Source organism: Stegodyphus dumicola, chromosome X2 (assembly GCF_044657685.1).
Source record: "Stegodyphus dumicola isolate Sdum_Otavi_A_Nest chromosome X2, ASM4465768v1".
NCBI classification, from domain to species: Eukaryota; Metazoa; Arthropoda; class Arachnida; order Araneae; family Eresidae; genus Stegodyphus; species Stegodyphus dumicola.
In genome coordinates, this window is record NC_140781.1 from 34442706 (window position 1) to 34467977 (window position 25272).

A 25272-nucleotide genomic window follows, 5' to 3' on the forward strand; every position below is an offset into this window, starting at 1 on the left:
CGCTCGTTTGAAGGAAATTCCAGGAATGTGGACCTTCGGCATATTGCACTCAAATGAAAAAGTCAACTGATTTCCTATTTGAAACTAAACAGCGGTAGGGCGAAATATACTAAAGTAGGCAAAAGAAATTAACATTTTAGGGAATTACACCCAAAATTACAATCAGCTCTTCAAATCTGAAAAGGGTATAGAGGGTGATAAAAATGAAATGAAAATAAAATAGTATTTCAAACAAATTTCACAACTCAAGACAGTTTTGTATTTGTTACGCAAACAATCAGGAATCTGAACATAAGAAATAATCCAACAAAATGTTCCATGAATAAAGAACTTTGTGTTTAATGTTCTAAACAAGAAAAACAAAATGTTCGGACCTTTAATTACAAATGAATTAGATGAAGCTGAGAGTTATTAGATTAAGTTCACTCAAAGGGCATTCTTTTCTGATTACCTTAAAGCACGGAAGAAACGAAAGGGATTAATTGCACCTCTAGAGTTTATTTATTTAATCCATTTATTACATCTGAAAATTATTTCCCACAACTGATAGGCGATAACAACGCTAATAACAATTTCTCTCAAATGCTGTATCAGAGATGTATGAGAATATTTGTTTTGTATACTCGCAGAAACTATGGACGGTGTAATATTTAATACCTTCCCACTGCAGCATTTTTATAGTATTACAGTACAGTAATTTGATTTGATAGTGCTACTAAACAAAACATAGGTTTTTGACTGTAAACAGGCCGTTCCTGATTAATGATCATATTATGTCTATATATTTGATCAGCTGGAAGTTTAGGAAGAAATAACTTATTCACTGTATAAAACGCTATAAAGACATAGAATGTAGTTTACCAAAGAAGCGCTTTGTAAACATCTAAAGAACAGACAAAAGTTTTTTTTTTTCTCTTGAAAAACAACCTCAGTGTAATCTATAATTTAACACTTAAACTGTGTCATGAACTAGTATCTTTGTAACGCGAAACGTATGTACCCCACAAGAAAACTATAATGAAACTCGTAAGATTTTTCTCTCTACTTACCGCTTGCCTTTGTGGGGTAATTAGAAAGCATGTCCGGCTAGCATTCGGAAGGCCCAGAACTCGAGTCCTGGCAAGGACATTGCGTACTTTTCCTATTCCTGCTTCGATAAACCTAATGACTCTACAGTATTCTAGCGAAATAACATTTATAATTATGACATTAGCCTATATTGCACTAGACAACGACATTTTGCCTTTCGCTTGATAAACTGAAAAGAAAGTATTTTCCTTCCTGATTTTAAATCTGTTTATTGAAATTGCATGCAGGTAGCCTCCTGAAAGTAATCTAAGCTTGGTAATATTTTTCCCTCATCCAGATTATCTGAATAATCACATGAGGAACAGCAATAATAACTGTGAATATGCTATATATTCTGTGCTTAGTTAGTGAGTGAGTTATATTGTGTTTAGTTATTGAGTTTGTGTGAGTTAGAAATATCAAATTATGCAAAATGAAATTTTCTAGGTGTAAAGCTGTAAGGTATTTCTCCCGCCTTCATAGCGAGCCTTCGTAGTGTAGTGATCTGCATGCCCAGCACGTAATTGACAGGTCCGCGGTTCGATTCCCGGTGAAGCCGTTGCTAATTTTTCCTCTTGCCTGCTTCCAAAAATACCTAATGTCTCTACAAAGATGTATCCACTATAGGTATCAACAACACCCAGTTTTTATGTCAATGAATACAAGCTTTCAAAGAGTACCAAATAGTACATATATTTAAGGGGACGGTGGACTTTAAAATAGCTAAAAATCATCCAAAATATTGAATTTGTTTTTTTTTTTTTTTTACTCTCGTAATATTCCACATACGTAACTACATCGTATGCAAAAAACCGAGTTCAAATATTCTAATTTTTAAAGAAGTTACAAGCATTTAAAATGTGTAAACAGAGTAAACTTTGCCCTTTAAATTTTGGAGAAAATGTAAAAAAATGTATTTCAACAGTTATTTATATATTTGATTTATTATATATTTGACCAAAAGAAGTTATTGAGTTTGTGTGAGTTAGAAATATCAAATTATGCAAAATGAAATTTTCTAGGTGTAAAGCTGCAAGGTATTTCTCCCGCCTTCATAGCGAGCCTTCGTAGTGTAGTGATCTGCATGTCCAGCACGTAATTGAGAGGTCAGCGGTTCGATTCCCGGTGAAGCCGTTGCTAATTTTCCCTCTTGCCCGCTTCCAAAAATACTTAATGTCTCTACAAAGCAGCAGAAAGTTTTAGCAAATATTTTATTTCTTTTGTTCAATAAAAATTTTTTAAGAATTTTTTAAGAAGTTACAAGTATTTAAAATGTGTAAACAGATTAAACTTTGCCCTTTAAATTTTGGAGAAAATGTAAAAAAATGTATTTCAACAGTTATTTACTGATGTTATAGTTTATATATTTGACCAAAAGAAGTGTTTATTTCTTTAAAAAAGGCTAGAAATGTCAGTATTGACAACTATTAATGAATTTAACTTTGGTTATGTAAATCCTATACGCATAGAAAAGGAGGAAACAATTTCGTTTTACCTACTCGTTGCAAAAAAAGCGTGATCAACGTCGCTTGAACCAAAGCAAAAAGAGAAGTTTACCAGCTTGAAAAAAAAGAAATAGCAGTAAAAAATTGTAAAGCATTTAAAAGATAATGCAAATGTAGCAAATGAAGGTAAAACATATGGTGCGGGTGAATTTTAAAAGTTTCATTGGATATAATGCATAAATTGTTTCTACCTATAACTTCGAATAACATACCAATTTGCGATATGTTTATTTTTGTCATATTTAATATTATGAGATTAAAAATAGTTAAATGTTACGAAAATGTTATCTAGTGTTTACAAATTCATATTTAAAGTTAATCTGCTGTTTCTCATGACCATGTGTTAAAGGTAAGTTCGAAGAAAAACTTTAAATTCGGTTTTCGCAAAACAAATGCTTTCGCAGTTCCTATGTTTTGAAAATGCTCCATGCGTCTCATTTTTAGTTAAAAATGAATAATATTTGGAAGAAACTATCTTGTTAAATGCTACAGTAGATCTATATATGCCCTTTTGGATATGAGGTTATTAAGAAGTTTAAACTTGTGATAATGTAAAACAAAAGATGACATTTTTCCCGAAAAGTGGGTTTAAGTTCACAAAAGTTGTTTTTAAAACTTTCTGATCCATCATATTCAATAACGGATACATATAAACTTTTGTCAAGTTTATATAAATAACTTAAAGGAAAAAATAGAAAACAAATATTGAAAATTAGAGCACAAGGAGCATTTTAAATCTTTAATTAAAATAATTAATTATTTGTTTTAAAAATTTTTAATTTAAAACAAATTGAAATTTTGAACACTTATTTTATAAACCGATGTTATAATATGTACATGTATAAAATTTCATGTTGAATACACAAAAACTTAAAAAACTAATTTTTAAATTTCCCCGATCCCTTAATAGCACAAACACTATACAAGGCATATAGTCCGGAACTCGAACCCGGGCCTAACGAAACGGTAGCTAGCATCACTAAACATTACATAGATTGATTATATGGGTATTTTCAATTACAGATGGCTCTCAACATTTGAAATTTTATTAATATACAGAATAATTAGCATAATACGCGCATAGTTAAACACAAAGAATTAAAGCGAGCTCTGAAACGGACATACCCGCTAATTTTAATTTTAAAGCGTACATTTCATTTCTGTACCGTAGAATATTTGGCATTAAAAGAAGATTTCATTTTGAAAGACAGAATGCAATTAAATCTAACGAACAGATTTCTCTCCAGAGAACGTTACTGTAGAATTATATTTCTGCGTATTAGAGAAGACAGACTGTATAGAATTGAATGAAAGCATGGTTCTTTTTTGATACCATTATGTTTTTCTTTTCCCCGCAGATGCTTTTTGTGGGCAAAGATCAATGGGTCAAAGAAAGGAATGCGACGGTTAAAAATGTGTTAATTACTAAGCGTTTTTCAAACAGTTTGTTTTTAATGATTTTAGTGTAAAATTTTCTTTGGAATAAAATAGAAGCAAAAGGCAGAATTTTTTGATTAAAAATAAGATTAAATAAAGGCAAAATTAAAATAAATCTTTTTATTTTTGACTTACATGTAGCCCTATTTTAGAAAGCATATATACGAGAAAATAATTAAGGAAAATTAAATCTGTTAACTTCATCAAACCATTTTAAAATCTACATTATAAGTTATTTTCTCCCTCCTTTCAGCATGCCTTAGTGGTCTAACGGTAGCACACTCGACGCGTATTCTAGAGGTCCAGATTCGAGAGCTAGATTCCTCATCAAGAGCAGGTTGATCAAATGGTTGATTACTAATAAGAAACAATTACTAAAACTAATAGTTATAATAAAACAAATACTAATAAAATTAGTCATAAATTAAAAGAAAAATAAAGTTTTGGTCAAATGAAGAAAAAGTCAAAATTCATCGACAAAGTAAAAACCATACATGTTTTGTAATTCAAGTTCCAAAACGGAAAAAGGAAATGAAAGCAAAATAAAATTATCTTGTGAAAAAACGAGATATTACAGTGGAACCTGGCAAAATTTTCCAAGAAGAAGAGGACAAGGAAACTGAAAATACGTCTTTGCAGGGGCTGGGACTTGTTCAATTTCATAAGCTACGTTTCTGAATTTTACTTTAGATTCCATTAAATATAAAAAGGGATTTTAAATTTAATAAACAAAGACAAATATTTAATGAGTTCAAATTAAAATCTCCTGAAAGTAATACCAGAAAGATTAAACCAAAATCCGAAAAAAAAAATGGAGAACTCGAATCCAATTTTACTTCAGGCCTAATTCACATATTTTTTAAATACATATTCATATTCACATTTTTTACTTTGCAAAAACTGATCATTTGTCTTATTTGCTCTAATACAGGGAAAATCTTTGAATTAAAACTTTTCAGTTTCTCCTGTCTTAACAAACTTAATTTCTGAATGTGGATAAATAAAAGTATAAAATATTAATAAAAGAAAACAAACAAAATACGGAAAAGATTTAAGATAGTTACAAAAGCTACAGTAAATATCGACCAAAATATATATGAAAATTTAGCATTTGTATTGAACTGAATAAATAACAGAATTCTGGCCAAAGAAAAATCTCATTACAATGAAATCAAGGAAAAGTTTGAAAAGAAAAAAAAAGTTGACTGCCTTTTCTTTTTGGAAATACAGGAGAACAGTTACGTTGCTAATCGAACTAAACCTTTAGAAAACACATGCAAAGAACCTTTACAAAACACATTCAAATACAAGTACAGTTAGTATGAGTTCTTTCCGGTAAAGCTATGACAACTGAAGAAATTTCCGTAGCTCTCTGCTTGGAAAAGCTTTCTTTGCACTATCAGAAGTGCTTAGGGAACTTTTATCAAATTTGAGTTAAAGGTATACGAAGGCATTGCATAACTCAAGAATGATAGAAATTCATCTGTATTTTAAATTTTTCTTCTCTTGGCATACACAACAATTATATTCCATTTAGGAATAACTATGGAACAATTTTAGGAACATAACGAACTGAGATTTATTCTTATGTTGCACATTATTAGTTTCGAAAAGCTTTTGACGCAGTAGTGTCGCAAATAATCCTAAATAATGATATAGAAATTAATACAACACTGATAGGGAAGTGATCAAAATAAATGCCCCGAAATCTTAAAATCCTTGTACGTCTATTGTAATATAAATAAACATCACTGAGTACCTCGAGATTAAGTACAAATGTCTCCTTCATTTAACCGTGAAATAAATGCATACTTAAAGTTTTCTCAGCACGAATGACAGCTTTTCTGTTGCTAAGCCCATTACTTTGAAGCTATAAATCTAGATAAAATGGAAGGGAAGTCGAATATAAATTACTTTACCTTCAAGTCTTTGAATGTTTTTCTTTTCTTTCTTGCATTCAGTAATGTATAAACTTCGGAATAAATGATATAACAAACATAAAATAGATTATCACATTTCTATACCTTTTTAGGCTTTTTGATCAGGGATTTTATGCAAATTGCTTGCTAACATAGCCTCTGAATTTTTATTTTCTAGAAATTTTCTTCCGCGCCCTCGCGTTCTGTTATCTTCCTACACTGTCCTTTCTGCTACTTTGATATTGTTACATTATTTTCTTCCTTCACGTTCGTACGGAGTTCGTAGATTTAGAGTGAATAACGACGACACTTGATGAAGTATCGAAACACACTTTATTTACAAATATTAATCAGATAGCTCCAAAATCACTTTTAGAATCGTCGAACTGTTATAAACACGCTGACACGTTCAGCGACAGTGCCTTCCCACTGTCAGGCAATAACGGTGAAGACAGCTTCACTGCAAAGCACCACAGTACAGCTTCCGACTGTGCTTGGTCGTTCTCAGAACTCCACGTACTCTCGAGACTTTCCACGCTACAACTCGTGATGCACTCGACGATACACAAGAGTATAGCTCTCGACTCAACACAGTCTAGGACAAAACTCGACGATGCACTAATTCAAGATACACTAAAAGACTCTCTCGATGCACTCGACGACCAACTCGGCGCTAGACTTCGAAACACTCGCTCAGTGACTGACTATCAGCTCGCTAGACGAGGCACAACACTAACTGACTGCGGACCAGCAGGGTTTATATAGCTTTCGGCTTGTGTTCGAGAACATTTTGGAATAAACCGGTAAGAATTCGTTCCAGAAGGTTCTCAATCCGTCCATGGTATATCGCAAATTTTGTCGCCAAATATCACCAAATGGATTTCTCGCCAAATGTGGCAACCCTGCCTTCCCTCGCTATTTTATGGCAGCCCTAAAACTGCTTTGCGGGGAAGCCATGTCACCGCGCCTGTACATTTCGTAACAATATTTTTGCAAAAATGAAGTTCTGTCTTTTATTCGTCGAATATATTTTGCATTTAAGCTCGAAAGGCGTTATAATACGCAAGAAAGGTAAAGGTTATGATTATATGCAGCAGAATTAAATTTCAAGTTATCATGAATTATTTGCGTTTTCAATGGGAAGAAGTTATTTTGTAAACATGAAAGGTTCAATTAATGGGAGCAATGCTGTTGCTGCTTCCGGTTTTTCCGTATTACATCGGATTGTTGCAGCTATAACGGTCAATTTCAAGATACTGTTCATTTGAGCCATTATATTGAATCATGATACATAAAGTTTTCCAATATTCTACACCGCGTAACAAGCCAAACTATAGGTGGTAAACTGTATCAGTAGCTCTTAGGCAGACCCGACAAAACCTAAGTCAGTCATAAAACCAAGTCAAATTCATTCTTCATTGTGAATTTGAATTATGATAGTCCAAGGCAGCCAAGGTCATAACTACAGCGGATAGTGAATCATAGCATATTTGATTTGCAGATTTTCAGGCGGGTGACTCCAGACCTCAAAATAAAATCCGAGATCGCCAAACTTCATACATAAATTTTAATAATCGATAAGACATAACTGAATCGGATCAATACAAAATGCCAGCCGGAGACTTACAAAATATGAACATCCACCGTTTAATTGTGTCCTCACATTCTGTTGCGCTATTTAAAGTTTGATTCCAAAGAAAAACAAACGCATAAAGTATAATGCTTTAGTCTCATATAAACAGATGGAAAAGATATCTGTAAGTTGCATGTAAATGTGTAAGTATGTATGTTATACTAAAAATAGTGTCAATCCCTCATGCTAATTCTAAAGTTTTGTTCTATGGTTGGATGCATAACAAATGCCAATGAAAATGGCCAAGGTTAGCCCAAAACTGAAAGAACATGAGGATTACTGCTATATGGTATATATAGTCGCCACCATCCCCATCACTGTTTTCTCAAATATACACTGCTCAAAACAATTAAAGGATATTGCGGTTTTAGGTGGATCTTGTGGCTTGGAAACTTTTTAGATGATTGATACATAGCCGACAGACGTAGTAGGTTATATGAGAATAAATTACACATGTTTGGCAGAAAAAAATGCATTTTATTGCGCATTTGTGTACAAAAGGAAAAAAGCACAATTTGTGCATATGAGAAAAAAAGAATAAGAAAAGGTGTTTCCTTCAAAGGAAATCATTTTCAGTAGGGGGCATGGTTTCCACGGACGGCCAGCAACGTTGAACACCTTTGAGGCATGGAGTCAATGAGGCTATTAATCACGAGTTGGGGTATTCTGTCCCACTATTCCAGAAGAGCCCTTTCCAGTTCTTGGAGAGTTTGTGGGGGTGGTTGGCGGCCAGCAACTCGTCTTCCTAGAGCGTCCCAAACGTGCTCTATTGGATTCATGTCTAGAGAACACGCTGGCCATTCCATTCGTACGAATCCTTCCTCGAAAAGGAAATCCTCCACCAGGTTAGTACGATGTGGCCCGCAGTTATCGTCCATTAAAATGAAGTCATCTCCGATTGCTGCAGCGTAAGGGACTACAATAGGTCTGAGGATCTCATCCCTATATCGGTGACCAGTCAGAGGTCCATCTCGAATGATGTAGAGGTTTGTGCGCCCGTCAGTGGAGATGCCCACCATACAGCAGCACTCCCCCACCGCCAAATCTGACACTTTCGTGCACGAACGCAGGATTATTCCTACTGCTACGGTCCCTCCAGATGAAAATACGCCTATTATCAGGATGAACAGAAAAACAGGACAGATTAAACGCAAAACGTCAGAAAAAAGAACATTGCTCCATTCATTTCTCCTCCAGTTCACATGCTCTGTTGCCCACTCCCTGCGGTCGCGACGATGCCTTGATGTTAGTCTAACACATACCATCGATCGGCGAGCATACATACCTACACCATGGAGTCGGTTTCGAACAGTCTGAGTTGAAACCGTGGTGCTAGTAGCCGAGCGAAGGTGTTTTTGGAGAAGAGTAGCATTCATATTTCGGTGTCTCCGAGTCGTTAACACTAAATAACGATCTTCATTGGGCGTTGTTGCCCGTCTACGACCTTGCCCTGGTCTTCGGCCTGCACTTCCAGCTTCTAAACAACGGTTCCAGATCCTGGAAGTCACACTTTGAGACACTCCAATGGCTTGCGCTACTTCGGCTTGAGTTTGGCCCCCTTCTAACCTACCAACAACTCTCCAAGCTTCTAAATCGGTTAAATTACTTCGCTGAGACATCGTACTCATCGAAACAAAGCAGTCACTGAATGCCGATCATCCTTGTCTTCATTGTCTTTTGTTCAGTTGAAAGTCAAATTTCATTCGCTGCCGCTGAAGCGACGTTTTTGACGTCGAACTCAAAATTAGCATACTCCACAGTTTGAAAATCAGAAAAATTTGCATTTGTGATTCTCTTCTTCCATTTTCGGCAAAAAAAAAATTCGCTTATATCTTTATTTTATATAAAACTTACAATATCCTTTAAATGTTTTGAGCAGTGTAGCTGTAGCTCAAGCGAAACCGTTCTTTGGAAATGAAAAGAAAATGCATAAAACCCGTCTCTGAAAGAGGTAACATTATGGTGGTTGGTTAAAATGTATAATATCCCACTGCTTGAAGATTAAACCCAGCTGTCTGTGCTCATGAAAAAACGATATGTTATGACAAAGACGCAAAACGTTACCATTAATTAAGGCACATTTAGAAATCAAAGCATTTATGCAAGTAAAGGTTGTCAGGATCTAATTTCTCTCAACAAAGTTGGCTACCGCGTTTTTAGTAAAGACTGATAGCTCTTATCATTCTACAGTTATTTTTCTTGAAGTTCTATAAATTATACCCTCCGTTCTCTTTCTCAGTGTTACAAGAAGGGAGAAAGGAAAGGACTATTATTTCTTAAAATTGTTAAGGCAATGTATTACAACTGAAAGGAGCTAAAATGAATTCTTTACTTAAAAAATTAAAGAATACATCCAGCGTTGTCTAACGTTTTTACGAAAACGGTAGAAAACAATTTAGCATAATATGTTTGATTTCATTTAGCAGTAATGTATCTGATGCCGTTGTTGGCCAACATATAAGCTTAAAACTTTGGAGTTCCACTGTAGATTGGATTATCGGCAAAGTACACTAGAACTGTCTGCCTAAGAGAACGATTCTTTCTTGATTGACTTCTATGGAAAACTGCCTTGTATTCATTTTCTACGCAGAGAAAATCGCGAAAATGCTCTATAAACCAAACCTTTCACCAGGGTTTGAACCAGAAACGAATTCAGGGATCTCAACATTCAGGCTTTCCATGGGCGAATTTAAGTATGGAAATGAGGTAGAATATTAAAAAGATTGTTCTAAAGGAAAATCCTTGCAGATTTTGTAGCCAGATATTAATAGAAAATGGTTTTTGTAACTGTCATTTTTGGCAGGTATATTTTATCACAGTTTTATAAATTCACTAAGCGTTTTTAATCTCATAAATTTATTTAAGATAATACAAAATATATTTCTAAGGAAAAATGTTAGTTTAGAAGACTTTCTAACATTGATGTACTAAGTGGCCCAATTTACAAACTGCAATCCAAGATGAGCTAAATCCAAGCTCTAATGAAACTAAAATCATCGATTTTCCTTGCTTTCTGTTTTGCATGGAAATGGTGGGAAAGCCCGCTGAATTTCAAATCACTATGAAAGGGCTGGTTGCATAGGCTCTTTCGAGGTTTTCTTTCGTGGCTAACATGGATACCAACCAGTTTCCCTTAGACAGTACTCCACGAAATGTCCCTGTTCTTGAATAAATAGTTCTTCTATGCTCTGAAAGTCAATTAAAAACAAATTTGAAAAGAGTAAACATAAGTATAAAATACTCCTTTAAGAAACAACATGCGGAGAAAGATGAAGTCCAAAATCATCTTTAAAACTCACCTGTATACACAAGGAAAAAGCGTCCATAAATATATTTACCTAGAGTAAAAGTGACGAATAAAAAGGTTGTATGCGACTATTACAATTAAATTTCTTTAAGAATTTATGGAGAATTCTGTTATTCATTTGATTCCGTCGATCCATTAAGAAAACTGTTAGAGTCACGGAACAAAGAGCATTAAAGAAAACTTTTGCGAATGGGAATGGGACGCGACATTTTTTCCTGAAACCCTATTGGCTGGAACCGAGTGGCAACAAGTGCAAAAATCTGTCTGCCACTTGGCGCCAATCAAATCAAAAGTAAAGTACTAGTTAAGTGCTCTTTCAGAGATCTGCGATTTATTTTATTTGGCATTTTATTCATATTTTTTTATTCATAGTCTTGGAACGTGTCGAAATGTGGAGAGCGTGGCTGTGAAAAATCAAAGAACCTAATCTTTGAGCCGCCTGCACTCTCTCTCCGAAAAGAAAATAAATAGGAGAAAAATTTTCGAAAGAAGTTGCAATCTATAAAACAACGATTTGTGAGGTGAATTTTGTTCTATTTTGGAACAGATGGCATTCGACTTCGTATTTTATGGTAAACGCTCTAGAAATTGAGGGGATGGGTGCTACTTTTCGAACAGTAATCTAAGAAAAACTGAGCATGCGTATCCAAAATACACATTATCTCTTTCCATAAAAGATTTTGTTTTATTTCATTTCTTTATTTTTTAATCACTGGAATTCTTGGAGAAAGAAAACAAAGTTGTTTTTATAATCGAAAAGATATAAGTAGAATTTACGATTAGCTTCGAGCCAACGCATTTTAAATTCATTATAAATGCTAACGATGAATTCAAACAAATCGACAAGTTTTTTTAATACTTTGTCTCACTCAACATTTAGTAAATGACGATGCTCATTCCTAACCAATACTGGCTAATTTCATAAGTGCAATCTAATTTAGGAAAATGTATCAATATATGCCTCAAAAGTTCGTCGATAAAAGCTTTATTTATAAATAGAGAGGATTCAGATTTGATTTTTTGACAAGATATGGATCCTTTGTTGGTGACCTATAAAGTTACATTTAATTCACACAACCTGGCGTGAATTATGAAACTTCGAAGCGTTTTTAACTATAGGTATAAATAAGGTAATAGGATATATGTAATATCAAGTCTGACTTTAGTTGCTTAGAAGGTATATTGGTTAGTGACTCTGGCTGCCGTATCGAAAGGCCAGGGTTCGAATCTCGTAGGACGAATGGGTGTTTGTAAGTATATAATTGTCTGTGCGGTAAGCGAACAATTAAAATACACAGCAAATCGAAAGTTCTCTCAAGTGGTTCGTGAGGTAGGTAAAGAGGGATTGAAAACTCTCGGAGCGCCACTCGGGGTATTCTTCCTGAAAACTGGAGAGGAGCTGCAGAGTCAGTGCGATGAGACTGTACCTTGTAGAAACATTAAGTATTTTTGGAAGCAGGCAAGATGAAAAATTAGCAACGCCTTCGTCGCGAATCGAACCGCGGACCGCTGGAAGGCGGTGTTTCTTCAAATAAAGCTGTAAATATAAATACGATTTCATATGTGAAAAAATCTGTATTCATACCTTATGGGAGCAAATTAGTATACATAAACATACCCTTCATTCATAAAAGTAGTTTCTCAAAATTGTCTTTCATAGGTACTGAAATTAGCAAGCGAAGTGAAGGGCAAAGTGTAAGCACAAACAAAAGCATAAGCGTAGTTAGATGGTAATATAACTGCAATTTCTAGTTTTCAGTGTATTACCTTTATCTGTTAAATTCAGAGGGCTGAGAAAAAAGTTTTTTCTCCATTTCGTTATTGACAATGTAGCGTGAGCTCCTATTTCTGCAGTTATTGCTGATTTACGTAACATAACAGCGATTACTTTGCTGCCACTAGTTTTCGACTCGGCTTTAAGTAACATGAGTTTTCCGAGCCCTGTAGAGAATTTCTACTACTTGTGATATTAACAATTCGAATTTTTAGTTTAGTTCTTTGTTATTTCAGTTACCGCTCGAGTGAGACGTAGTGTGTTAGTGTCAAGTCGACGATTTGTGAATTTTTAAGAGTTTAATAAAGGGTCCTTTTAACGCTTCTCCTGTGTAGTTCCTACTCGTACTTACTACACGTATTGTCACATGGAAGATAAGCAAGTGGTTCTTACAACAAGAACAGGGCAGAACCTTAAAACTCACTGCTTTTGCCTAAACTTTGTAAAGATTTACAGGGACCTTTAACAACAATGCGCAGTGAAACCAGTGGTTTTTGATTCGCAATATTAATTCTTTCCAGAAGAAATAATACTCGTAAACTGAAACAATTTTCTCTCTATGAATAAGTGTAAAATGAATTAGTCATTGGACTTAAAATTTACAGTTTTGCACAAGTTAATAATACAGAACTGCATAAATGAAAAGTGATTAGGAAGAAGAAATGAAGAGATGTTATTTTTTAAATAAGGAGTCCTCTTCTGTAAAAACACAAAGCAACTGTCTTTCGGAGACTCATAATTTGACCATGTGATTTGATGATGTCTATGTTTTAAAATGTTCCTAAAGAGAGACTCAGCGTTGTCATTGGAATTTCGTGTATTGGGGATAAATTACACGAAGTTTTGCACCTTACTTCATTTTGTACATATTTCGCGGACCAAAGAACTAAACTCTTCTTTTCTTTTTTTCCTTCGCCTTACCCTGAAGATATCTCCTCCACAATAGCCTTTCCGTTCTTGCTGCTTATGAAGTTGTTCCAGTTATATCTTACTGAGCTCATTTTAACAGACACATAAAAGTTCCTCAGTCTTCAGTATTAATTTCTAAACCCATGGGTTTTGAGATACAATATAATAGATACCGCTTCCCTCGAAAAAATGTCATCCATGTCAAAGACCTCAAAAGTCACTACTTGCTCCACAATCTGGCATATTTTCTTTCCGGCTGAACTCATGGTCGTGTAAGTCACTTGCTGATAAACTGTTAATGAGAGCTAAGCAAATAAAACTATTAAAATGGTATCTCCAGAAATCCCTGAGTGTTAATTCTGCGGAAGTTATTCGAAACACCTTTGAAAATCATTTGTTTCCGACTTGAGTGCTCCTAACGTTTGGCACCATCCTTCATCTAAGGCGTGTTTTGTGCAAATAATTTGCTGGTAAACCGAATTGTTGGCAATCAAAGAGGTTTATGATGGTTCCAATATTATGTAATTGTTAGCGAAGCAAGAAAATACAATTTTTGCGTGCATACGGGTTCGTAATATATTGAATGCACACACAAACGGTGGTAACTTGATAAATTTATTTTACCAAAAGGAGCACTTTACAGTTCTGAAACTTTCCACAAAAATACTCCTACAGCTCTTCTCAGTATAACAGAGCACAATTAATAGTTACACTTTAAACTATTAAAAACGTTAAACACGACGCAACAAAGCGTATATAAAAAGACAAAGCTCCTACGAAGATCTCTCAATACTCTGAAGTCACGCTTAACTAAACAATAACTGAGAAACTGATGCCCTCTCCGGTCTTATAGTTTACCCAAGGCGGCCAAAAAATCTTTAGTACTTGCCTCCATTTCTTCAAATTTGTTTGTTTTCTTACCTTTCGAATTTGGTTTCTGACCAAGGATTGTACTGCTCAGGACGTGCACTCCTTGGGAGGGGACAGTGTTGCGAAATGCCTAGTTGCGGTAAGATAGCTTCCCCGCAAAGCGGGGTTAGGGTTGCCAGATTCGGCGCGAAATCGCCCATTTAGCGGGAAAATCGGCGATACGCCATAGAACAAGAACATTCTAGAACGAATTCTTATCGATTTTCCCGAGAATGTTCCCGAAGGCAGGTCAAAAGCTATATATACACTGCCTGTACGCGGAGTAGAGAAGGGTATTGAGCTTAGCAGTAGTAGCTTGAGTTCAGAGATTAGCCCGAGAGTGATCGACAGAGTCTGAAGCTGTACTTTAGTGTTTTGTTGTGAAGATGTTTTCACCGTGATAGCCTGCAGGGTGTGTTGCTGATTGTTTCAGCCTGATTATCGTAGTTTTTCGACGGCTGTAAACGTGTCTTTGGAACTCTCCTGTGTAAATACTGACAAATAAATTATGTTTTGAGTCTTCAGCAAGTGTTATCATCAATCACTCGAAATTCACGAACCCATAGAACGTAACAATATATTTTGTCTTCAAAGCAGCCCCGCAGAAAATCCGGTTTCGCAAAGGTAGAACATTGAAAATGGTAACAGTAAATGAAATGCTCTTGTTTAAATAAAGTGCAGAAAAACTCATCATCCACCCCTGCCCAAAATTCAAAGTGTAATTTATTACTAAACTGTCTTTTGATTTTGTCATTTTCCGTGAAGTCTATGAAGATTTCATATACCTTCTGGAGTATTTTAAAATGGATCCCTAACCCACTCGTAACTTGCTACCATGTTCTCATCAGGAAGAAAATACTTTTTAAAACTCTTTACCAGTATAGTTTACTTACTTTATGGATAAACGAATTTCAGTAGTTACAGAAACAACTTTCAGGTATCGTCCTTCAAATTTATAAGTTATAATATATTATTCTACATTTGCAAATATTTCTAGGCTTTTTTGCTTTAGATTTCTTCTCCATAGATCCAGTTTTCTACCAAGAGCATTAACTTTAATCACACATATTCAACATATGTGTATTTACTCTTTGGAGTTAAGATTCAAGGTATTTAATGTCTCGAATGGGTCGACCAAATAGATCAGTTTCACCACATCGAAACGTCTCAGCTTCCTGTTGGTGCTTTTCTTTTGGAAAAAATGCCTAATTCATGTTTAAATGCCGAGATAATTTTCAAAAATATCCCACGTTGTAACCATCTTGCCTCGCAATAAAAGAATAACGTCGAATGTACTATACTCATGTCTTTACGAAGTGTAGAAAAGATTCCTGAAGTCTCATCTTTAGGATGTCTGATTTTTATATAATTTTGTACCGTTACAACCGTCGTTAGTACTATATTCAGACCAGGACTCATTTTCAGACCAGGACTCATTTAAGCCAGAGCTTCTCTGTAGATCATGTAGCGTGTCCAAACTCACTCTGGTGATTTTTGTTTCACAAGTACTTTAGAATCTTCCAGACACTGAACAAGAACCATCGGTGCTATGTTGTTTGCACTCTGTTGATAGCTTCGTTTATAAAATCCTTTTAAGATAGCAAATAATGAGAGTGCTGTTGCTTTGGTTTACAGAAAAGTAGTTTTTTACTGCTGACATAACATCACAAAATTCAGCTGCGACAATGAAATGAACATATTTATTGTTGTCTGTTGCATTATCAAGCTGAATTCAAAACTATTTGTCACAAAACTTCCCGAAAAGCTGATGCAATATCACCAGTTCAACGGGCAACAGTGTCATTAAATAGAGGTATGGATTGTAATTGTTTGGCAAACTTACCTCCAAATGTAGTTTCTATCATCTCATTTACAGTTGTCAAAATAAGCTCTTCACCAGTGGTGTGAGGTGTTTTACATCTGAATATTTTATATGAATCTTTGTGAGAGGCAAGTAAAACTTGTTCATTGTCAGAAGGTTTTTAAAAATTGTTTTCGCTTTTCTTTTGATTTTAATTTTGATTCAAAGAAGCCTCGGGGTTTGTTAACGTATTCACTATGAAGAGTTTCAAAATGCCATTCGTTATCAACCTTTCCGAGCAAATGACACACAGGGCCTTTCTTCTTCATTTACGTCAGTACTGGTAAACCCAAAACTTAAGCATTCTTGAGAATATTTTCTTGATTTTAATTTCGGAACCAAGTTCGTCTGTGCATTTGGTGATGCACCCCTATCGCATAATGCTTTTCTATGAGCCCCTTAAAATTTATTCACGATACTGCGTAAATCAACTGCTGTGAATATTTATTACCGTGAATTTCAAATTACAACCTAAACAATCGCGACGGGTTCTGTAGCGGTAGACTGAGCCTAGCTGGAATTGAGCGAGGTGCAGTATTTATACACGTTTTCGTGGAGTTCAAAAAAGGACAGACGTTCCAGAATGTTAGAGACAAATCACCGCTATGGTGGACGAAAGACAGACCGCAACCGATAGGCATCAATTCTGGTTTCGTCAATGTAGAGCATCAGTGTTATCAAATATTAATAAATTTACATTTTCTTGGTAATTTGTAAGATTTTTAATTAAAGATCTAATGTAGCTTTAGTGTCAAAACACTCAAACTACATTATTATTCTATACTGTGTTACTGTATAATGGGAGACCATGGAGAAAATTGTGATTAAAAATTGGCTCGCAAATACTGAAGGGTTGAGAAACGCTGATTTAGGATCATCAAGTTTATACCGAAGAAGAAAACATGGGATATGAGTAATGTCCTCGCTGGGATTCGAAATTCAGACCTTTCTATGCTTGTAGAGACATTAGGATTTTTTGGAAGCAGACAAGATGAAAAATAGCAACCGCCTTCACCGGGAATCGAACCACGGACCTCTGGAATACCGACCCAGCGTGCAGAACCACTACACCACGAAGGTACGCGAAGAAGGTGGGAGAAATGCCTTATATGCTTTCCAAACGTGCTTTCAAATTAAATCAAAAGGGCTCGCGGTAAGGAAAGAGAAATTACCTTACAACTATGCATCTTTTTTTTCAAAAGTACTCGTAAAAAAAGCAAACAAAATAACGCAAAGTAGCTACAAGTTTGTTAGTAAGTATAAATATATTTCTTTATTATCTACAATAAATCGGGGGGGGGGAAGGAATAATAAGTAAATTAAAATTTACTCTTAGGACAATTTTTGTTTCAAACCACACTTTAATCTTTTCTGTTAAAAATAAATTTTAATTACTATCGTTTTCAGAGCAAAAAAACAATAACTTACAGAATGTGCTGGATTAGAATCCTGGTCTTCTGGTTTTCGATTCTCGTTAATTTACCAGTAGCAAATACTTCAGCAGATTAATAAATCCAAGTAACACATGCATTAATTCTTAATTTAGGTTACATTCTGTTTTTGTTATCTGAAAAATGCAAGAAAACCTTTGCAAATATAGTGCTTTTAAGGTCTTTTAAAACAGTGCGTGTTAGTCTGAATCGTATCTTACAGGCAGCTGACTTCAGATACATTTGCTCTAATACTTAGAATTTATGAGCTTCTATAGCCAACATACGTTTTATGTTCTCGAGAGAAACTTCCGAAAGCTGTGTAACTAGCATTAAAACACGAAAATGTCTCTTCATCTCTCCACAACTGATCTTTTGAGTAAATATTTGTGTGAATTTCATGCCTGCAAAATCTTCTTTTAACGTTCTTAATGTCTATCCGGTTTTTGTTCGTTAATCCACGAGGGCTGGCTTTTAAGATTATTTTCATCTGCCTGTAATACTCACTGAAAAGTAAAATAATCCCTTTTAATCGCTGTCAGTCAGTCTCTAGAATCAGATAACATAAGAGAGGAAAGAATGGTTCTGGCTTCAGTTTGAAGTTTTTTTTTTTTAATGTATTGAAGGTTTTAGATCTTTCAGAAGAGTTTTGAAGGGAAAAAGTCAAGAAAGCTATCTTAACATGACGCGTAGTAAAGGAAATATATATATTTATAAATTTTATTCCAATTCACGAAACCGGAGATTTTGAGAACGCAGATTTTTAATGATGATACTCATGACGTTTTTATTTAGCTAGAGTCTGTTCATTTAAGCAGTGTCATATTGATTATCCTCCGACATTTATGATTCTAAGTCTCAGATTAAATTCTTTATCGTAGAGCTCAAAGCAAATTTTTTTAATCTCTTTTTTAACTTTCGAAAATCCGATTGTGCTTTGAAGATTCATAATTTTAAAAGCGAGTACAAATGCAAAGATGTGATGAAAAGAAGAAAGCATTTCCAAATTTAATCTTGCTTCACGTATGGCATAAACATTTTATAACTGTGAATTCATGATTAATTTTGGAATTTCATAATTTCAGGATTTGCTGAATGACTAAAACCCGAAAACACTGGCAATTTGCTTCGAATTCCATTCCCAGAGAACGAAGTTATCGCAGATTTGGTTTCCTTATATAACGAGAATATGGTTCAGTTGCGTTAGAAATACCTCCACAATGGCATGCTTTATCTTTCTAAATTATCTCTAGTGTGCTCGCTGTGATGAAAGGATTTTAACGTAGAATAGATATAAAAATGTGACGTAGTTATCATGTGCAAAATTATTACTAGCTCAAGATAAATATTTGCTCTAGTTGTCATAGGCAGAGATCAGCTACCTTACCTCAGGGTTTCGACCTATATTAATTCCATTACCCTGTAAGCATTTACATTTAAATGGAGATAAAGCGTCATCATACAAAATGCCATGGCATAAAACAAAATCAATATAAAACAGTACTAACAAAAACATAAAAAAAAGCACTCTGATAAAATTTTCCTCATAGGAAGCGCGAGGTGACAGCATTAAAAGAAAATTTATTTTTCTCTCTATTTTCCTCTGTAATTGCGAGAATTTTAAAAATTCTTCGTTTGTGTAACAGTTTTATGTTCCTTCTATTCGATGCTATAAACATTTCCGCTCTAAAAACTCTGTAATGGAGTATTAATTTGTGTTCATAATAGCACCAATTTGTTATAAAAGAAACCTAATTAAACAGGATATGAAGTTAACGCTTTTAAAAACTTCTATTTACATTATCGCAATTCATATTGACGATATTCGCAGTATTAAGGAGAAAAGTAAACAGATTATTCAAATTGAATTTGTGAACTGAAAATATGAATTTGCATAATGGTTTCAACTGAGTTGTTATCTGGAATTTTTAATTTACGTAATGGATGCTGCAGTTCTCAAATCAATAGGAAAGTGTTCGATAAGATAATTTCATAATGTTTCTCCTAAATACTGAAACAAACAAAAAATGCAAGCATGAGAATATGAAAGCTTTTAAAGAAAATCGACTGTAACGGCATATATAGCTAAGGGTTTGGTAGGCTTGATTATGACAAAGAATGTGTCCATAGGGGAATTTCTAAGGGAAACTGGCTCTTGTCTACTTTACGCGTGCTGAAAACCACGAAGAGGCCCATATAGTCAGCCCGTTTGCTGGTATTTGAATCCGAGACGAAATATCAGTGTCAGCGGCTATAAACTTGTGGTTTGGTTTATATTATTACGGCAAAGCACACGAGGCCCATTATCTAAAGATTTGTCTTCCTGGAGAACCTTTTAATGGAAACCGTGTCTTATCCACATTACACACAAGGAAAACCATAAAAACGTTCATACAGCCAACCCGTTCTCTGGAATCTAACCCAACTCGAGCTGCCAGTGTTCAGTGACACTACTGCTCGGTCATCGGTGTGATCTCAGACTCTAGTCAGCACATATACAGTTAAAATTAATCCTACTTTAAGACGCTGAACTGTGCTTGGGACTAATATCAGGAATTTTTGTGAGTTATAACAGCAATTAGCATAATACCTGTTTCTTTCTTGGAGCGAGTAATTTTATAATTCTTGAAAGCGTGGTATAGGTTGCACTTCTTAAATCCTGCAATTCAGGGACCTGAGCTTTGCCGAAAAGATGGAAATCGACATTTAACAGAGCTCCCTGTGTGCCAGTAAATATAGGTATGACACCTTACGTTTTCCAGATTATTCCGATTTGCCCTTTGATAGCAAAGGTAGAATGAATATTAAAGCTAGTTTATAAGTGTACTATCTAATTCGATATTCTATAATTTAAAAAAATCCGGAATCCATTTCCAGGAGAGACAAAAGTATTCTCCTTTCGACCCTTCAGTTTATACACAATCGATAATTCGATCCCTTAGTATGCTACCAACTTAGTAAGCAAGTACCAAGAAGTAAGGTCTACTAAGTTGACGACATGAATGGCTATGAGACGACTAAATGTAAGAAGTATATATAAACAAGACCATAAAACCTGAAAGTTTTGATCAACGTATAAAAAGATTTTAAGTGCCCAGATTTACTAAAAGCATCATCCCTTTTGCAGATCTACAAAGTAATGATAGCTGGTTCAAAATGTGCCGGATACGAGAGCTGTTAGTCCATATATCACAGGATTAAATAGGTTAACCGATACATTTTTCATGGAACTACTTGCTTCCGTTTTACCCAAATTTAATAATTTAGATAAATTTCCCGTATGTTTGTGAAATGCTTTCATATAATATATTTCGTAATCACTCGAAATATTTTTTGTGTGATTTCTGATTAAATTTTTATAGTTTTTGTCACATCAAGTGAAATTTACGGATTTTCGAGCTGAAAAATATGAAGATGTGAAAAACGTAATACAAGATTATTCAATGGAATTGTGAATTATCTTTTACATAGGTGCTGTGATTTAATTTAATTTATTTTATATGAAAGGTTTCATTGGCCGAACTGCAATGCCTCGTCTTCGCATTGTTCTTAATTCATGAAGTATGAACAGCATCTCTTTCACCATTCTCTGTAAGAGAACCGAAAGTGTTTTTTCTTGACTAAAAACAATAATCAGGGAATAGTTCGGTTAGATGCAGAAAAATTCTCTGGAAAAGGTACTGAATGTTCTCTTCCCCATAAACTATAAACTTCAGTACTTGTAATTATTTCTCATTTGAAGTGTAATTAAGACAAAGATTTTAAGGATAGCCTAAATGTACTTCAGAAAGTAAAGTCAGCATTTACTAAGTGATTTAAACAATAAATGCTGGTGTACTATATTGTATAGTTACTGAATTCAGAACGGCATTTGTGCTATTGAAACTGAGAACGTGAACATTATGGAAATCTTGCACATGAAAATTTCATTTATTTCTTCAATGTAGTTGATTTAATTAATTATCCTACGTACAATATGTACTTGTTTTTTAATTTTTTTTGTGGTATTCGCGCAATTCTGTACATAGAAAGAACTAAGGAATCACAATAGAAAAAAGACAATTTTATAGAGAAGTTAATTAATTTTTATTCTTGGGGGGGACTAGAAAAATATTGAAAGCTAAATGAATTTATCTTCTGCTTTGATTTATGAGAAATTAATTAGATAAATTGTTGCATAGTGGCAAGAAAAAGTACCGTAATGTATTTAAGCAATTAAGATTGAAAACAATACAACACTGTAGAAACAGACATGACCATATGACTTCTGACCGTTTTCTAATTTTCAGTCTGTGTTTGTAGTTTAGCTCATTTCCTGCACCTTATTAATTTCTGCCTATTTAAGCAACAATTCAGATAAAATAAAAGAGCCATCTGTAAACCAACTGAAGTTTAAATCTCGATCTTTTTCTTAAACCCTTGAAAAAATATTATAACTTCCCTTCAACGCATCATTCTTGCCTACGCAGCCATCTATCATAAACGACACTATCTTTGCCAGATTTAAGCTTAGGATTTGTATATGACAGGAAACCGTCTTCTAAAGACATTGTCAGTAGTAAGGTTGAAGTTGTGAGATACTGGAAAACAGCTAGGAAACCTTTCCATTGTTAGAAGGCGGTATTATAATAAAAGCTACATCTGACATACTTCCATTAGACGCGCTTCGCAATGTGCATTCTTTTGTAAACTTTTAACTTCTAACTATTATGCACGAATACTTTAAAAAAAACTTTAACGCATTAAATTTGCTGCAATTAGGCTTTTAAGACCAAAAAATGCATACATTTATTTTATTGTCCGTGCTTCGGAAATTTAATTTCGTAATTACTCATTTTCATGCAGGAAAATTATGTAAATTATGTAAAATTACGTACTTATGTAATTATTTTAAACTAGATTTAGAATAATTTTGCTGTGTCTGCGTTTTGTAGGAAAGCACATGAATATCTGGTTACAGCATGGGTGTTTGAGTCTCAATTTGTCTTCTAAATGGATATCCGTATATCATACAAAAAATATTTACTGTAGGGTTTATACAAAGGGTTATATCTTTTATTTGAAAATTATATTAAAAATTACCAATAAAATATTAAAAGAGATCGATCGCTTATTCTTAAAAATACGCTTAAAATTGCAGAATGCAAAGAAATTTGGCTGCTAACGCGATAATAATAAATCTTTAAGAATACCTTAAGATATTATCAAAAATGAGCTTTTTGACTCAAAGTACTGTTATATTTGTTTTCGTTCAAGAGTATCATTTATTTTATAGTGATACTAATTTATAATTTTAATATTATTTATGAGGCGAAAGAAACAGAAAAAACAAATCTGAGTGGTATTTTCAACTGATAAATTATGGTAACAAAATTAATTTTTAAATACCCTCTTGACCGGTGATACTTTTAAGTTAGTGGTTAAGTATACAGTGAATGAATTTTAAGTGATAACTGGTAATTTAACATAAACTTATAATAATTAAATTTGTCTGTAGAATCCAAGAGCAAAATGAGGAAATAAGAGTGATCTCTCCTTTTAAAATTTAAAGACCAAATTTAAACGCTTTAATTTATTAAGATTAAAAATAGCACAGGTTTTCTTTCCTTTGTGGTTTTTTTTTAACATGCAACGTAATTTTTCAATGAAATCTTGGTTTTCTTCTAAGTAAACTCTGAAAAGTAATGGCAATTTGTCTTGTACAATATTACCGGTTTGAGAATTAAAGACTCCGAAGTAACGAATACCTCAAAGAACAAGCATTACATTTATAATGTATGTAAATACATCAAATATCTGGAAAACGTCTATATTACCAAGGAACATATGTAGATAACGTATTATACACTTGTTGCACTTCACGAATCACAAGAAGGTATTCTACTGTCCACATGCCTGTGTTTTGGCAGTTAACGTGTAGAGTCATTAGGTTAATTTGAAGCAGGAGATATACAACATGTGCAATACTCTCGCAGGGACTTGAACCTGGACCTCTCGAATACGCCCCGAGTGTGCCAACCGTTACACCACGAAGGCATGCAGAAAGGAGGGAGAAATGTGCTACTGGGTATTAGAGGACCCAATCGCCAAATCCTGGTGGTGAAGAAGCATCATCCACCACCTTTTAGCTCGAGTGCCACTGTAGAGACATTAGGATTTTTGAAGTAAGAAACACGAACAATTTACACTGCCCTCGCCGCCACACTGAATTATCATCTCGAGAATGTTCCTGAACATCAACAAGAGGTAGCTAAGAAATTAAGTGAATCAATGTACGTCGACATTTGTGTGGCCAGCGTTGATACTATTGAAGAACTAAACACTTTCATTAATGTGTCGAAGGAAATTATGTCTACTGCTAAATTTGATTTAAGGGGATGGTGTTACAATGAACCTAGCGGTGAAACTTTAAAAGGAAATCCTTGCAATGAAGACTCCGATAAAACCGTATCAGTTCTGGGGTTGAAATGGAATTTATCAAATGACACTTTGTCCTGTGACTTTAAAGATAGTTCTGTGAAACAGCCTGTCAGCAAAAGGAATATATTGTCAATAGTACACAGGATTTTCGACCCGATTGGGTTTACAGCTTCTGTTACTCTGATTCCTAAGCTAATGCTTCAAGAATGCATGCTGGAACAAGAATTCAAGAATTCAAGAATGCAACACGAAATGCATGCTGGAAGGAGGGAGAAAATACCTTATAAGCTGTTTAGATGAATAACCTTTAAGTAACAGTAACCCTTCGATTTTTCAGTCATGCTTTTATGCAGCATCTCACATCATACTTCTGAAACTGTTTCGGAGCTAATAATGATCATCTGAATTCTGAATTCGTTGAAGATCTTCAGGTAGAAAGCAGAGTTCGAGTTATCGGGGCAAAGAATTGCCAACTAAGCAACTTCAGAAAGCTAGATTACGCACAACTATCGTTCTTTGAATATTGCATCATTTTATGATTCTCACGAGGGTATTCTTGTAAAGTCTGTCTCATCTATTCCATATAAACTAAACTAGATCCTAAAATGAACCTGACGAATTTTCGCACAGACGTAAATGCAGTACCAGCACAGAAGAAGGGTGAAAGGTCACGCTTTGTTTAATTCCAACAAATAACAGGAAGGCATCTTCGTGCTTTACAATAATACCGTCAACTTGCGGTGAAACTTAAAACGTAGAATATAAATCAATTCAAATCTAAATAGAATAGTGCTAGATTGGTACGTCAAGTTACTTCTACTTAGGTTGACTCAACAAAGCCTAACAGGAGTGAAGATAATCCGAAATGGCCAAGAGGCGTACTAGCGAAACAGGGAGGTAGCAACGAAGTGTGCGCTGACTAGCGAAAACACGCTCTGAATAAACTCAGAGATTCACCCTTTTAAATACTCACTTCACTTAACTGTAAATTTACATCCTGGTCAGAAAATGCTAGGAGAAGTTGAGGAGTTCAGGAAATGTATCAAACTTAAAATAAATTTGTTATGCAAAGTAAGGGAAACACTAAATTCTGACTGTGT

At 34.5% G+C, this 25272-nt stretch overlaps 1 protein-coding gene and 1 long non-coding RNA gene across 3 annotated transcripts in view; one reads left to right on the forward strand and one right to left on the reverse strand.

Moving 5' to 3' along the window:
- LOC118190090 (uncharacterized) overlaps window positions 1–2320 on the forward strand; it is a 141973-nt gene extending 139653 nt beyond the window's left edge. Inside the window, exon 4 of the long non-coding RNA XR_015038863.1 lies at window positions 2091–2320. This is a non-coding gene — a long non-coding RNA (uncharacterized LOC118190090). The remainder of the gene's footprint in view (window positions 1–2090) is intronic.
- LOC118190089 (putative defense protein 2) overlaps window positions 1–25272 on the reverse strand; it is a 242956-nt gene that overhangs the window by 173545 nt on the left and 44139 nt on the right. The window contains exon 1 of one of the 2 annotated variants that reach the window (XM_035360787.2): window positions 17751–17924. The exons of the other annotated variant lie outside the window; for it this stretch is intronic. The gene's annotated coding sequence lies outside the window, so the exon portion shown is untranslated. Of the gene's footprint in view, window positions 1–17750; window positions 17925–25272 lie in introns of those variants that run through there. 2 annotated transcript variants of the gene reach the window in all.